The following is a 16,143-nucleotide window of genomic DNA, read 5'->3' as shown; positions in this document are numbered from 1 at the left end:
GAGTCGCAGGAGAATTGAAGGACGTCCTATATTCGCCGGAAGTACCATATAACTTGCTCTCTGTATCAAAGATGCAAAGTTTGGGTAATACGATTGTATTTGATAAACAAGGTGTACAGATTTTTAAATCCGGTAAGGTGATCATCAGGGGTAAGTCCTCGAACAATCTTGTTACAATAGATTTTAAAATAAAGCATGAACAAGTAAACTCAGTCCAAATGTACAGTATTATCAAAGGTAATTTTGAACTATGGCATGAACGCTTGGGACATATTGAAAAAAGTAAATTCTTAGAGTTAAGAAATAAAGGAATGATTAGCGATGTCGAATTGGTAAATAAAATAATACCTAATAATAACTTATGCGAAGCTTGCGTTAATGGAAAACAAGCACGATTGCCGTTTAAAAAGGAAAAAGATAAAGATCATGTAAAAAGACCTTTGTTTATAGTACATTCGGACGTGTGCGGTCCAATCACTCCTTCCACAAATAAAATATTTAAGAATATTTGATTCTACAGTATATGTGCATGATAAAACTAGTAAAACCAATTGTAACGAAAAGTCATGGAAAGGAATACTAGCAGGCTATGAAACAAACGGGTATAGAGTGTGGGACGTGAAAAGGAAAAGTATTTCGTTGTCAGAGATACAATATTTGACGAAGTTAATTTCCTAAAGTCAAGGCCGGTAGCAAATGTTAAAGAGATTAGTTGTGAAAAATCTCAAAATAAAATTGAAATTTCTGACGTAATGTCAAACTCAATAAAGGAATTAAAGAAATCTGATAATGGCAAACCAGATAGTTTAAGTTCGGAAAATATCGGAAATAAAACTGATGTTTCTGACGTAAAGTCAAAATCAGTGGGTGATCCTAGTAAGTCTGTTGATGGAAAAACAGATAAACTAGAGAGTATAAATCCAAACAGAATCAATGAAAAATTCCATAATGATAATATTGAAATAACAGTAGATAGGTCTTCTTCTCAGAATAGTACAAATACAGATAGTACAAATAGCAGTAAAAGAATGTTATCAGAACCAAGAAGGAGTGATAGGATTAAAAGGAAACCGCACATTTCATATGATGAAGAGGACATGCCGATTGATTATGTGATGTGTGCACAATCGGAAGTTTGTGAAACTCCTGCATCATATCAGGAAACAAATAACAGAAACGATAGGGAACAATGGGAACAAGCTATTAGAGAAGAAATTAATTCTCTTATGGTGAATAAAACTTGGACATTAGTACCAAGTCCTAGCAATAAAAATATAATAAATTATAAATGGGTATTTACGATAAAAGATGATGAATTTGTAAACCCATTAAGATATAAAGCTCGGCTGGTTGCAAAAGCGTTTAGCCAAAAGTATTTAGTAGATTATAATGAAACCTTTGCTCCGATTGCAAGGATTTCAAGTTTCAGATTTATAATTGCTTATGCTAATCAATTTAATTTATTAATCCATCATATGGATGTAGAAACCGCATTTTTAAACGGTATATTAAAGGAGGAAATTTATATGAGAGTACCTGAGGGAATTGAAAACAAACAGAATCAAGTTTGTAAATTAAATAAAGCTTTGTATGGATTAAAACAAGCAGCAAGATGCTGGTTTGAAGAATTCGAAAAGGCTCTTAAAAAGATTTTCAGAATTCCCCAGTTGACCGTTGTACTTATATTTTAGATAAAGGAGATATTTCTAAAAATATCTATGTAGTTTTGTATGTCGATCATTTGGTAGTTGCGACAGCTAATATCGTAACGATGAATAATTTCAAAGACTACTTAATGAACAGGTAATGAACAGTTTCATTAGAATTGAAAGGACTGGAGAAAATATAACTCTAGACCAAAGTACTTATATTAGAAAAGTATTGAAGAAATTTAATATGGATAATTGTAAACCCATAAATACTCCACTTGAAAGTAAGCTTAATTATGAAGCCCTGAATTCAGACGAACAATATGAGGCACCTTGTCGAAATGTTATTGATTGTTTGATGTATATTGTAACATACGAGGAATCTTCCCACGTATTTTTTATATTCCTTCCTGAAGGCATACGCCAGGCTGGCGGCAGCCAGTCGGGGGTGGATTTGTATATCGTGAGTCGAGTGCCTCCGAGGGGGTACGACGACGAACGTTCTGGAACCGGACCACGTAGCAACACCGCCACTACCATTTTTCCCATAAAATTTTAGTATATAAAGGGCTCTAACGCGACCGGGAAGCGGGCTAGTTTCGTGACATTCGTTGAGACGGAAACATTAGCAAGATCGAGTTAAATTCTCTTTCAACCAAATCTCAGAGGTAACAGCCTAGAATCGAAAGCCCCCGCCGGCTCAGTGCGAAAAACTGAGAGCGCGTTTAGAGTCCACAAACACACACTCACACTTGTTAAACCCAGCGCGCAATAAATTAGTTTCTACCAGTTTTTTGGTTTCCACTTCAATTATTACCATCTCCTGCTTCGAACCAGTAATAGGTAAGAACCCACCAAGGTATACCTCAGCTGCTCGAGGTATATCCTTATTTCTTTTTAACAAAGTTACGAGGCACCCTAACACCAATTCCTCCAACCACCTTATCCAAACCCCTTTGAAGATAGCCACCCGTGTCGAAATAAACATTGGCTGGTCTACGCACCTCATCCTAACCTAAAAGGTAGCCACCCGTGTCGAAATAAACATCGGCTGGTCTACGCACCTCATCCAAAAAGATTCCAATTGCATGCAACCTCCGGCCACCCAAACTGCCTGGCCCTCGGCACGTAACAATATTATGATCTGTACGTGACCTGATCTATGTGTAGCTGTGAGCATTTTGAGCAGATACACAAATAAAAGAAATAAGGAATTATGGATTTGTCTTAAAAGAGTTTTAAGATATTTGAAAGGCACGACAGATATCAAACTAACGTACACAAGAGGTACACATGATAACATCTTGATAGACAGCAGGGTATGCTGATTCAGATTGGGATGGAAACGATATGTACGATAGAAAAAGCACAACAGGTTATATATTTAAATTGCTCGAAAAATATACAATTAGTTGGAATACGAAAAAGCAATCATCAGTCGCGGCCTCTTCGACTGAGGCTGAATACATGGCTTTATTTGAAGCAGTTAAAGAAGCATTATGGTTAAAATCTTTAGCAACAGTATCAAAGTAAATATATCAGAATCCATTGTAATCTATGAAGACAATAATGGTGGTATTAGTATTGCAAACAACCCAACTCTAGTTACAAAAGATCAAAACATATCGATATTAAATATCACTTTACCAGAGAGCAGGTAGAGAATAAAGTGGTAATATTAAAATATATTCCAACAGGTCATCAATTGGCAGATATGCTAACCAAGCCTTCCAGGACAGAAGTTCATCCAAATGAAAATTGGAATAGGCGTACAATAATAGAATTTTTTTCTCATTTTTCAATTATTATAAGAAGTAAATGGTCTGGTCAGGTTTTTCTGGGTTTCCCCTGACCCTTAGCAACAAATGTTGGACCTGTGGCGGCTACCTCCAGACCCGCCAGCAGAGGGCTCCTCTTCCCGCTAGTAGCCGATCCGTTCCGATCCCTATATATACACCGAGACTTCGTCCTACCCTTACGTCTAAGGCAAGGGCCCGCTAGGATAGCCTTACCGATGAGTCCTCTAGCGGGCCCCGGACGAAACGTCTCCCCACTCCTTACCATTTCCACGACACACGAACCGCCGCCAAAGACCATATTGTATTTCCCAAAAGAGAGAACATATTTAGTTGATAAATATACATATTTTTATTGGTTGCATGTTAAACTTGTATTTTTCTTTTGTTTAATTTTTGAGGGGGCGTATTGAAAAAAAACTTTAGCCTCGGACAAAAATTAATCTATAGTTTACTTAGGACTGAGATTCGAAAATATCAGATTACGTTTCCGCCGGTTCCGTCAGCGCGCACCGACGGTGATGTAAACTGTACATCAAAGATATCGCCATATACCATCGCCGGTGTTGTAAGAACACATCGTGCTCTGACCGTTAGTGATCTCAATACCGCGTATACAAAGTTTTGGTCGCTCAGTCAATTCGTACATATACCTTCTCTCAAATAAAAGTAAAAATAAAGCTTTTTAAGAAAAAGAATTAATATCATATTTATTTGAGAAATAATCCAAGCCTTAATCCCAATACCGATATTTGAACTGATGTTTGGTATCGTGTAATAAGTTTGCAAATCGAGCAGGCCCAGTTCGTAATCGGCATTGTTGAGATCTATAGGCGGGAAGTACTTGGACGATAACACGCTACTTCTTCCCGATAACGTGAACGTGTCTGACATTCTTGCGACGGACTATATTAGAGTTCCTCGCAGAAATTTCACACACAATTGTCCGCACACGCTTTCGTTGTATCTTTGATAAATCTTGTGATTGTACGTGATGGACGGAAATAATGAATCAATTCGATCGGTGGTCGAAGATCTCCAAAACTATCGAAGTAACTGACACGCGAATCATGCTTTATATACGCCACCCAGTGCGTTCCTGAACCATGACCGCTATCCAGATTCACTATTCCTCGTTCGTTTACCCATATTTGTTTCGGCAATTCATCGCGCATGAAAACTCCGCGAAAATGCGATAATCTTTTACAGGCGATTTTCAATTCAACGTCCGTCGTCGAGTTATCTTTTTCCTTTCTTTTGACGTTTTTTTTCTTCTTCATTCCTTTTCCACGTTTGTACGGCGCGAGATACACTCCGCGAGCCTCCATAGCGCGATTGTGTCGTCGCGCTTCCTCCAATTGTTTCTTCGCAGCATTCGCATCGTTTATTGTTTTGATCACCCCAGCGCAGCGCCATCTGTCAACGCTTCCGAAGCTCCCAAAGCGGGTAATAACAGCGGTAGAAAACCGCCTCGTTTGATGATAGGTAGAATTCATTCGATACTGTTTCTACCTTCTTTCTTTTTCCTTTGACCGTTCGTCGGTCTTCCACCTTCTTCTTCTTCTTCTTCAAACCCATACCTAATCTTATCAGAGCTGTTTTTACCAGTCTGTAACGGTATACAGAGCTGTTGTTACCAGTGTGTAACGGTATACAGAGCTGTTTTTACCAGTCTGTAAATGGTATATGGAGCTGTTATGTCAAGGTTTGTTTTATTTTTCTGTTGATTATGAAAAAAGAAAAAATGTACGTACGTCAGTTTACATGGAGATGCGCTCTATCATTGGAATGCGGGGAGACTGATATCTACAGTTTCGTACGACAGTCCTTGAATGTCCGGGTTCCGACCTGCCGCACGTTCGACGATCACGATGTGATAATTCGGAAACACGGATCATTGCTACCGAGTAGTATACGGTGCGTGATAAGCGGCCCGTGAGGATGTGGTAAAACGAACGTTATGATTAGTCTGTTGGAGAGTCCGAATTGGCTGCGATTCGCAAACGTGTCCGTGTATTCGAAATCGCTGCGTCAACCAAAGTATCAATACTTGAGCAACTTGCTCTCGTCCGTGGGGGAAGTAGGTTATTGGCGTGCGGGGCAGTCGTGAGCGGCGCAGCAGTTGCAGCAAGAACGCTCGTCGAATACTGTAAATATCTGAACAATAATAAAAAAATGGTCCTTTCTACATCCGAAGCCTCCCAGCTTAGACTTTTCTGGATCGATATATCCAACTCTCGAACTGCTTACTCGAATATAGGCACGTCCATCTTGCTTGAAACGAACAGTTGTCACGAAGATATTCTGCCGCGCGCTAGGTTACTAGACCAGGGGAAGGTGGCGTGCGGGGCAGTCGTGAGCGGCGCGGCAGTTGCAGCCAGAACGCTCGTCGAGTAATCGGGTAGGTGATGTAGGAATTTTAATATATAATAATATATATTAAAATAATAATAGATTTTTTTATAATAATAATAATTTAATAAGACATGTATTTATAATTTTTATAGAATGATTCATTATACTATAATAAACTAAGAATAATAAAAACGTAAGGATGAATAATTATAGGAAATCAGAAAAAAAGTTTGATTTTGTCGGACAGTGCTAGTGGGATAGGATGTGATATGTAGATAATGCGAAGTAAACAAATAATTTAAATGTAGTTCGTTTATTTAAAAAACTGATGGTGATGGAGCAATTCGTAAATAAAATGAACAACAGAAATAATAAAAACGATCCTTTTATTAATTAATAAAAATTCAAAACGTATTTACAACTCCCCCCTCCTCCCCCTCCTCGTCCTCCTCTTCCTCCTCTTCCTCCTTTTCCTTTCCGTTCTTTGCCCCTTTTTTGAGGGCCATAAATAGTTGTTTTGAACAGTTTTTTGAGCTCTCTCTGCAACGTATAAGTATATATTATTATTATAATTTGTTACTATACATATTACTATATTATATTATATATAAAAGTATTTTTCATTTACTTACATTGGCCGCCACCAGGTTTGCCAGGTTAGGCCTGGCTACCCCTCTGGTCAATTGGCCCAATATGTTCCTCCACTGGGACTGTAACATAACAGCAGAATTAGAAATATATATATTATAAATATACATTCTGTTGTGCACACTTATATTGCATATACTTACAGCCCTCCCGGACTCGTACGCGGCAGCGATTTCTCGCTGCCGCGCTAGTATTGAGTCCAGCGACTCGTTCGCGGCGGAGGTGTCCGTCGCTGCTGAGGTCGCCGTTGATGCTGCGGCGGTGTTCGCCGCTGCTGAGGTCGCCGTTGATGCTGCGGCGGTGTTCGCCGCTGCTGATCCGGCGGATGCGTTTTCTTCTTCTAGCTGCATTTCCTGCAATGATTATATACGGAGTACCCAGAGACATTGTAGAAGAAGATATAATAGCGGCGATAACTCAGCAAAATTTAAGCAATTTAAAAAACCCTAAAGCCAAAGATGATTTGAAACTTCTTTTCAAAACAGGAAATAAAAATAGAGATACAATTAATTGGGTGGTTGAAGTCTCCCCAGAAATCCGAGATATTTTCAAAAAAGAAGGGCGTGTCTTTATGGAATGGCACTCTTGCTTTGTACAGGACTTTACTATGGTCAGCAGATGTTATAAATGTCAGAGCTTTGGGCATGTTTCAAAGTACTGCAGAGCCCAAACGGACACATGTGATCACTGTGCAAAGGAGGGCCATACATACAAGGAGTGTAATTTTAAATCTCAGGACCCAGCCTGTGCAAACTGCAAGAGATTTGGTAAGCAACATAACCATTCTTCACGTTCCAAAGAATGCCCGGCCTTTCTGTACGCAAGTAAAGTACATATTTCAAAAATAGATTATGGTGAACAAGTCTAAAAAGAATAGAATCCAGCACTGCAAATCCCCTATCTATATAGCACAGTTAAATGCTCAGAACTCAAGGACGGTCCTAGACGATTTGAGGAAACGCGCGCACGAAAACAGTATAGACATTATTGCAATCCAAGAACCTTACAATATGAATAATAAAGTTATAGGACTTGGTTTAGCGACCAGAATAGTTTCTGATAACAAAATTTTTACACAGAAAATTTTATCAAAAAACATCAAATCTGCAATAGCCATTCTTAATCCAAATTTTACCATTCTAAAACTCGAAAACTTTTGCAACACGCATTGCACATGCATTGAAGTCACAACTACCTCCTATCGATTCTATCTGATAAACATGTACTTACAATATTGTGATAGAATTGAACCTTACCTGAACCATTTAGACAAGATAATCAGTTGCCTCAGAGGAGAACATATTATCATTCTTATGGATGCAAATGCAAAATCACCTCTTTGGCATAGTGACGCGTTGGATGAGAGAGGAGAAGCTCTAGAACTCCTCATTGCTCAGAACAGCCTTTTCATTATAAATACCCCCTCAAATGAATACACCTTTAACAACACGCATGGGCGTTCAAATATTGATGTAACGCTAGCTTCCGGTTCGTGTTACAACGCAATCTCCAAATGGAAAATAATTCCTGACTTCACAACGAGTGATCACAACACCATCACCTTCCTAGTAAATCCTCCGGAGGACACCTTTACCACGCAATATGGCCCCAGTCGATATAACCTCAAGAGAGCGGACTGGTCCTACTTTGAGGAAGAATTGACTACCTCTGTGACTACCCTCTGCGAGCAGCAAGACTCAGTACAGACTGCAGAGCATCTCTGCTGGGAAATAGAACAGGTCATTACTAAGGCATCTGACGCTTCCATTCCCAGGAAAACACGTTTTCAAAAGTCTGTTCCATGGTGGAACAGAAATCTCACTGCACTTCGCAAAGAAATCCGAACCGCTCACCGCAAATACCTACACACTGGAGACCCAATCCTTCGTAACCTCCGTAAATCAGATTATAGGCAACTTAGAAATAAGTACAAGTCTCTAATCAGGAAATCTAAATTAGACAGCTGGACAAAATTTTTAAACGACAAAGGAAATGCCGACCCCTGGGGCCTTCCATACAAGATCCAGGCGGGAAAATTAAAAATAGAACAAGTCTGTAGCAACGTTAAAATAGACGGCACACATACAACTACCTGGGAAGAAACGTATAGCGCACTATTAAATGCACTGATACCTGACGACTGCACTGATAAAGAAACACCCTGGCAAAAAACTCTGCGCACATCCGTGGCTGATCCTCCATCCACAGATGACGCTCCACCTTTTAGCACAGATGAAGTCAAAGCGGCCATAGTTTCCCTTAAAAATAGAAAAGCCCCTGGTTATGATCTTTTGGAAGCTGAGATTATTAAAAATGCTTGGCATCTACTTGGCCCAAGTATCACTAACCTATTAAACTTGTGTTTGAGGACTGGCTCCTTCCCTCGTAGATGGAAGAGAGGGATTATCCGCGTTCTTATCAAGGGACAGGACAAAGACAGGACTGAACTTCGATCATACAGACCAATTTGTCTCCTTCCTGTAATGAGTAAAGTAGCCGAAAAACTCATACTTAAGAGGATTTGTGATCTTATTACCAACCACCCACTCTCAGCTGTATCTCAATTTGGATTTAGGAAGGGACGCTCTACAGAGGATGCAATAGTTATGTTCAGAGACAAGATAAAGCAAACTACTGAAAAATACTCTATAGCACTGTTTTTTGACATAACAGGTGCGTTTGATAATGTTTGGTGGCCATCAATTTTATCAAACCTTAAGATACGAAATTGTCCACAGAACCTCTATAAACTCATACAAAGTTATTTAAGCGAAAGGACCATTGAAATCTCAGGAGCCAAAATAACAATTAAAAAGCAGGTAAACAGAGGCTGCCCGCAGGGGTCAGTTCTTGGCCCCTATTTCTGGAACCTGGTTTTTGATGACGCCATAAACTCTTTAAATAGTAACAATTTCTGTACAATTGCTTATGCAGATGATCTCGCAGTAATTATTCAGGGAAATACTAGAAGGCAAATTGAAATCCAAGCAAATTGTGTAACTGATATTTTATCCAAGTGGTGTGACCGTTACAAATTGAAACTCTCCACAGCAAAATCGGAGATGCTGCTGGTTAAAGGCTTCTTTGACATAAAAAGACCTCCCGTAGTTAAGATAAACGGTCATTCAATAAGGATGACAAAAGTTGCAAAGTATTTGGGAATCAGTTTCGGCACTAGACTTAATATCACGCCACATGTCAACTACATTGCAGATAAAGCTAAAATACTCTTTAACAAGTTAACAGTAATAGCCAAGGCAAACTGGGGACTAAATCAAAAAAGTATGAACACTATATACAAAGGAACCTTCATCCCCATCATTACATATGCTGCCACAGGATGGGTTGATAAGTTAAATACGCATCACATCAGACGCCTCTTCCAATCTCAGAGACATGCTCTTCTGAGAGTCTCTAAGGCCTATCGTACTATTTCCTCAGATGCTCTAAATATCATTAATGCTGCCATCCCAGTTGACCTTCTCTTGGAAAGACATAAATGTTACTATCTGCTCCGAACAAATAAGGAATTCTCAATAGGAGAGCTGCACATTATCCCCCCAACAGAACTGCCAGATAAAAAATATATTTCTAAAATTAAACAATTAATCGGGACACAGGTATTACATCTCTGGCAAGCACGATGGGAAGCATCCGCCAATGGAAGAACCACTTTCCGTTTCATAGACAACATTTCTGACAGAATCTCATCTTCATGGATATCTCCAAACTATTATTCTACTCAACTAATCTCTGGACATGGCATCATTGGAAACACAATGAAAAAACATAAAATTACTAAAGATGATATATGTGAATGTGGACAAAGGGACTCTGTAGACCACATAATTTTCTAATGCAGTAAACTACATCATCACCGGACTACTCTCATTAGCACCTTGACGGAAAAGCAGATAGCCTGGCCATGCCAATTGAAATGTCTCCTGTCTCAGGATGCGTTTGAAGGTTTCAGAATTTTTGCAATAGCTGTTATGAAACACCGAGAAACAATAGATAGGAGAAGGCAGGATGCATTGTTAAGACCCAGACTTGGGAGACCACCTGGAAGAGCGCTCCCAATACAACTCAGGGGACTCAGTACACGCTCCCGCACAAGGGTGTGACTTCTTCTTTCCATGTGCATCCACCCCACCCCCCTCAAACCTCCAAACCTCCTTTCCTTCCCCCTCCCCTCCTCATCCCTTCCTTTTCTTTCCCTCCCTCCTACCCTTCCTCAAAACCCATCTGTGACGACGCGGGTTGCAGTAACCCCTTGGGTAACTGTAATTGTCCAGGTGAGTGGTGACTTATGTCACCAAACTCTCGTTTCTACGAGCCCGCAAGGGACCGAGCTTTTGCTGGCGACCTCGCCTCCACGTGGCCCCCGCTGTCAACGCGGCGTGCGGGATTCTACCTCACCTGAGGGGGATCGCGGACGCCGCGGCTAAGTGGGTTGCTTCCCTCACGGGACGGTCCTCCCTCTGAATGATCCTTCACGGGTGACAGGGGGGTTTTTCCAAGTCCTCTCTCCCCTCGCAGCTGTTTCTGCACCGACCATCGGTACCTGACATGGGCGTAAGCCTCGTTCAGGAGAGCCTGCCTTTAATTAGGCCTTTGGGCTGTAGAACACTCGTTGCATTTCCTGCATTTTTTGTTCGACTTCTCGTTCCATATTTCTGCAAAAAAAATAATATTATTAAAATAAATTGCTACACGATTACTAGAACAAATTTCCACAATACTAAATTTTATCGCGTTATAAATTCGAAATAAAATCAATTGAATCGTTTGCATACCAGATGGTTCTAAAAAAACAGGATCGAAAAACGCCAAAGAGCGCGATCGCGCTCCATCGATTACATAACTAATATTTTAACTTATATTTAACGAAAAATATACTACATGTATATGCCCTGGCTTTTCTCAACCCAAAATCTGAAGAGCGCGAAAGTGGCTCGTGGTACGCAAACGTTTCAAAACTTTGAAATTCTAGTGCCAGATACATAGTTTATATATTAGTATGTACTTACTTGCAATTTCTTCGTGGTTTCTTACTCCTCCAAGAGTTCAGCGTTGAATGAAACTGCGACCCTTCGCAGCTCGAAGTTAGGCCCAGTGTCGGTCTCGGAGCCGTGTTTGTGGTGGGGGGATTTTCAAAATGGGACTACATGATGCGCCAATGGTTCAAATAGTATGATTGGTTGTCTGCCAATGGTTCAAATAGTATCATTGGTTGTCTGTCAATGGTTCAAATAATATCATTGGTTGTCTGCCAATGGTTGAAATAGTATCATTGATTGTCTGCCAATGGTTCAAAAAATATCATTGGTTGTCTGCCAATGGCAATGTCCAATGGTAGCATCGCAAGCATACCCTGGTCCAAATCATGATCCCACACAACGGTTGCTTTCCCTATTTCGAATTTCCCGCTACCGCTGTTTGCAGTTCGAAAATGATTTGTTTACACTTTCGTAGGCGATGAAGCTACATGTATTAGTAGTATCGTAACGTGACTCGCATTCAGCTGTTCTCTGCGTTTTTACGTCGCGTTCAGTCGTGATTTGTTCTCCAAGTGATACGGTCTAGGAGTGCAAAGCGCGCGATGTTTATTTCTTATAATTTTAGATTTTTTCTATTTCATTCTATTTCATTCTACTTCATTCTATTTTATTTTATTCAATTCTATTCTTTTTGATTCTACTTTTATATTCTACACTATTTGGCATTATTCTACTACATTTCATTGTAAACAATAGAAACAGATAAATTTAACAATTTCAAAAGTGTAGCGAAACGATGCCAAAGGTTGTGAATTCAATGAATTGGGAGGATGTGGTTTCTTCCCAATTGTTTAGACGTATGAAGGGGGATGCATCGAAAAAACTGACCTTGACCACACCAAGATACAGCAAAAGAAAAATTATGAAGGAGAGGTAAGTGAGCATTTTGTTTCGTTACTATGATTTCGGTAATATGTTTCGATATAATTTAAATGGTAAGAGCAAAAGTTCTCATTACTGCTGGAAATACATTTTTTCGCTTTCTCGCTTTTGTACTTCCATTTCTCGGATTTTTATGATATTGACATATGCTGTAGTCCATATTCAATCATTAGAATGAAGTTGCAAAACAAAATCGACGGGTCGAAGTAGCTGATTAGTGTCATTTATACGTCATTTATATTTCACGTAAATTTCTGTATCATCGAAAACACTGACATCGAGATATCCCTTCCTTTTTTTGGGATCTTCGTCACGTACAAATGCTTTCCCGGTTGTATGGACGGATGTTCGTATTGTTTGACGAACAGATGGGGTCGAAAGGAAATTTTAGGATTATTGTCGTAAAGAAAGCCGATTGCCTTCGTGTGTCCCTAAAGAAAGAAATTAGAAGGCCGAGGATCTGGAACTCGGCCGCGTACGGCACGCAGATGGGAAGGTTACAATTTCCGCGTCCGACAATTCATTCCCTCCCACGGTGAGGGCCCACTGCAGATATTATTTCAATACGTATTCTGCATTTGTTTGCAACAAACGTTTTCTCTTCAATCTTCTGCAAAGAGCGTAGCCGATTCAAGATGGTCAAAATTGTCCTTACAGGTTTTTCAAATGAGTACTATACCGTTCGATCTAAATAAATTGATATTATTAATTAAATAATGTGAGCCAGAGAGAGTCACTGTGCCGTTGCAACCATTTCGAATCATAACCTGCAGTAAGCCGTTCAATCTTTCCATTTTAATTGAACACTTGCAAATGATAACGATGACAATACAAGTAGCAACGATTTGTTGCATAGCAATACGGCCCACCGGTCATCAAAAACCAAGCTGCGCAAAATTTCAACCCGGTTGCAAGCTGTGGTTATCTCTGACTATCACGAAGTAAAATAATACAAATTTTATTGTATACGTATCTATTATTTAAAAAATATAATATTATATATTAGAGTTTAGACTTATTTAAGATGAATTTTATGTTGATTACTAATGTGGGATTAATTTATAATAGAGTTGAATTTAATTTTTATTTTGATTTCGGTTCGAGAGATATGAAATTATCTAATTGAATAATTGAATTTGATTTCTAATATACAGTTACGGGGTAATTTTCGTAGAAATAAATAATTGAGTTATAGCTAATTAGTACTATGATTGTAATAATATCATTTATTTTATTTGGGTTCATTTGATTGAATTATATTGAACTGTTAATTATGTATTAATTTGCTTTGTTGGAGTGAGAATATATATATTATTTTAATTGCGGCTAAAAAATTGGCTATAGAATATTTTTCATACATACAATTTATGAAGTCATCTAAAAATTTAAATAGTTTTCATACGAGTGAAAAGTAGAGATTAATTTTTAATATTACATGAAAGTTTGAATAAGAAATTTAAATTAAATAATGGTAAATTTAGTGCGCCAGCACCAACGGTTAAACTGCTGTTATTCGTTAATTTTAAGAATTTTTAGGGGCTTCAGTTATCTCGATAATAAATTTTAATAATTATCTAGGTTGAATAAATTTATGTGAACCGTACAAATTGCCCGCCACTTTCATTATAAATGGAATAAATCGTAACGTTGTAAAAGTATGGGAAAATGTTTTCATTAAAATTTTAGTTTAACAATAAGTGTTTCATTTACATTGAAAGGATTCTGAATGAGGAAAATTTTATTATTTGCACAAATTATAAATATTATTGATTTCTTAATTTAATATATTTGAAAAAAGGAATTACATGATTATAAGTTATAGTATTTATTTACGAATAAATTTAATGATTTTAAAATGTGTGTGCGTGTGTTGTAGAAGAAGAAAGTAATATTAGTATAAGTAAAAGTGATTTTTTCGTACTTTTTGTATCAGGGTTAATTAAAATAAAGTTAGTGTTTTTAATTATCTCGAAAGTAAAAGAGTTAATTTAATATTTCTGTTATGTATCATAATAATTATTAATACTGAATTGATGAGTTTATGTTGGAAGAAAATCCTAACTTTGGCATTGTTAGTTGTTACATTTTTTATTGGAATTTTTTTTTTCTTTTCTTTTTTACGGACATTATTATTTCATACTTTTAAATATATTTATTCATTTATCCTACATCAAATTGAATTGGTTAGTTTAGGGTATTCAATAATAAATGAAATAAATAATAGTTCATTGTCATATAAAGTATTAAAGTCGTGTAAAGAATTAAGTTTAGATTTATGATAATTGAAGATTTAAATTTTTATTAAAATAATCAGTAAAATTAAATGATTTGTATTTCATAACAATTTTATTACTTTGTTGTAATATAATTTAACTTAACGGGATAAATTTATTTTAAAACTAATTTAAAATTGGACTTTTAAAATTAGAATATTTAAATTTTCAGTAGTTTCAATCAATAAAATTAAATACTTTGTATTATGATAATTAGACCGCATTTCCAATATTTTCACGTGGCTCGCGGGTGGTCCGGTCTGCCGATAGGACCCACGGCGGACAGTCGCATGAATTGGGGAAAAACCGTAATTCGTTTTCTATGGCCATAAATCCGGTCGACGGGCTAACGATGCATACTGTCAATGTCGTACTAAGAGAAAGAAACAATTGTGCGTTTGTCGTAAATTATGTTGAGTGCGAGCGGCGATTGTGTCGCGCCTTCGACTGACGAAATACACACGACCAGGCACTCGAGGCCCCAATAGTGTTTGGTTTCCTGGATCGCAGACAAAATATATATATTGCCGGGTAAGTGGCCGAGGACTGTCGCGTGGTTTCCCACAGATCAGTTTGTTTTTCCTTTAGAGAATCGCGAGCCCCGGGGCACACCAGATAACTGTTATTCGTTGAATTTTTAGGGGCTGCAGTTATCTGGTCTGCCCCGAACGGAGAAGAGCAGAGCAGAGAAGAGCTGAGCAGAGCAGAGAAGAGCGGAGAAGAGCAGAGCAGAGAAGAGCTGAGCAGAGCAGAGCTGAGAAGAGCAGAGCTGAGAAGAGCAGAGAAGAGCAGAGCATAGCAGAGCAGAGCAGAGAAGAGCAGAGAAGAGCAGAGCAGAGCAGAGGAGTGCAGAGCAGAGAAGAGCAGAGCAGAGCAGAGGAGTGCAGAGCAGAGAAGAGCGGAGAAGAGCAGAACAGAGAAGAGCAGAGCAGAGCAGAGAAGAGCAGTGAAGAGCAGAGAAGAGCAGAGCAGAGAAGAGCAGAGGAGAGCAGAGCAGAGCAGTGGTGAGCTGAGCAGTGAAGAGCAGAGAAGAGCAGAGCGGAGGAGTGCAGAGAAGAGCAGAGAAGAGCAGAGCAGAGCAGAGAAGAGCAGAGCAGAGCATAGCAGAGGAGAGAAGAGCTGAGCAGAGCAGAGCAGAGGAGAGCAGAGCAGATCAGAGCAGAGCAGAGCAGAGAAGAACAGAACAGAGCAGAGAAGAGCAGAGCAGAGATGAGCAGAGAAGAGCGGAGAAGAGTAGAGCAGAGCAGAGAAGAGCATACCAGATCAGACCAGAGCAGACCAGAGAAGTGCAGGGCAGAGAAGAGCAGAGAAGAGCAGAGAAGAACTGAGAAGAGCGGAGAAGAGCAGAGGAGAGCAGAGAAGAACAGAGAAGAGCAAAGCAGAGCAGAGCGAGGAAGAGCAGAGCAGAGCGAATGAACAAATGAACAAATGAACAAATGAACAAATGAACAAATGAACAAATGAACAAATGAACAAATGA

The sequence above is a fragment of the Megalopta genalis genome, chromosome 9 (genome assembly GCF_051020955.1).
Source record: "Megalopta genalis isolate 19385.01 chromosome 9, iyMegGena1_principal, whole genome shotgun sequence".
Lineage (NCBI taxonomy): Eukaryota > Metazoa > Arthropoda > Insecta > Hymenoptera > Halictidae > Megalopta > Megalopta genalis.
The sequence above is the reverse complement of the archived record's forward strand: the minus strand, read 5'-3'. Positions refer to the sequence as shown.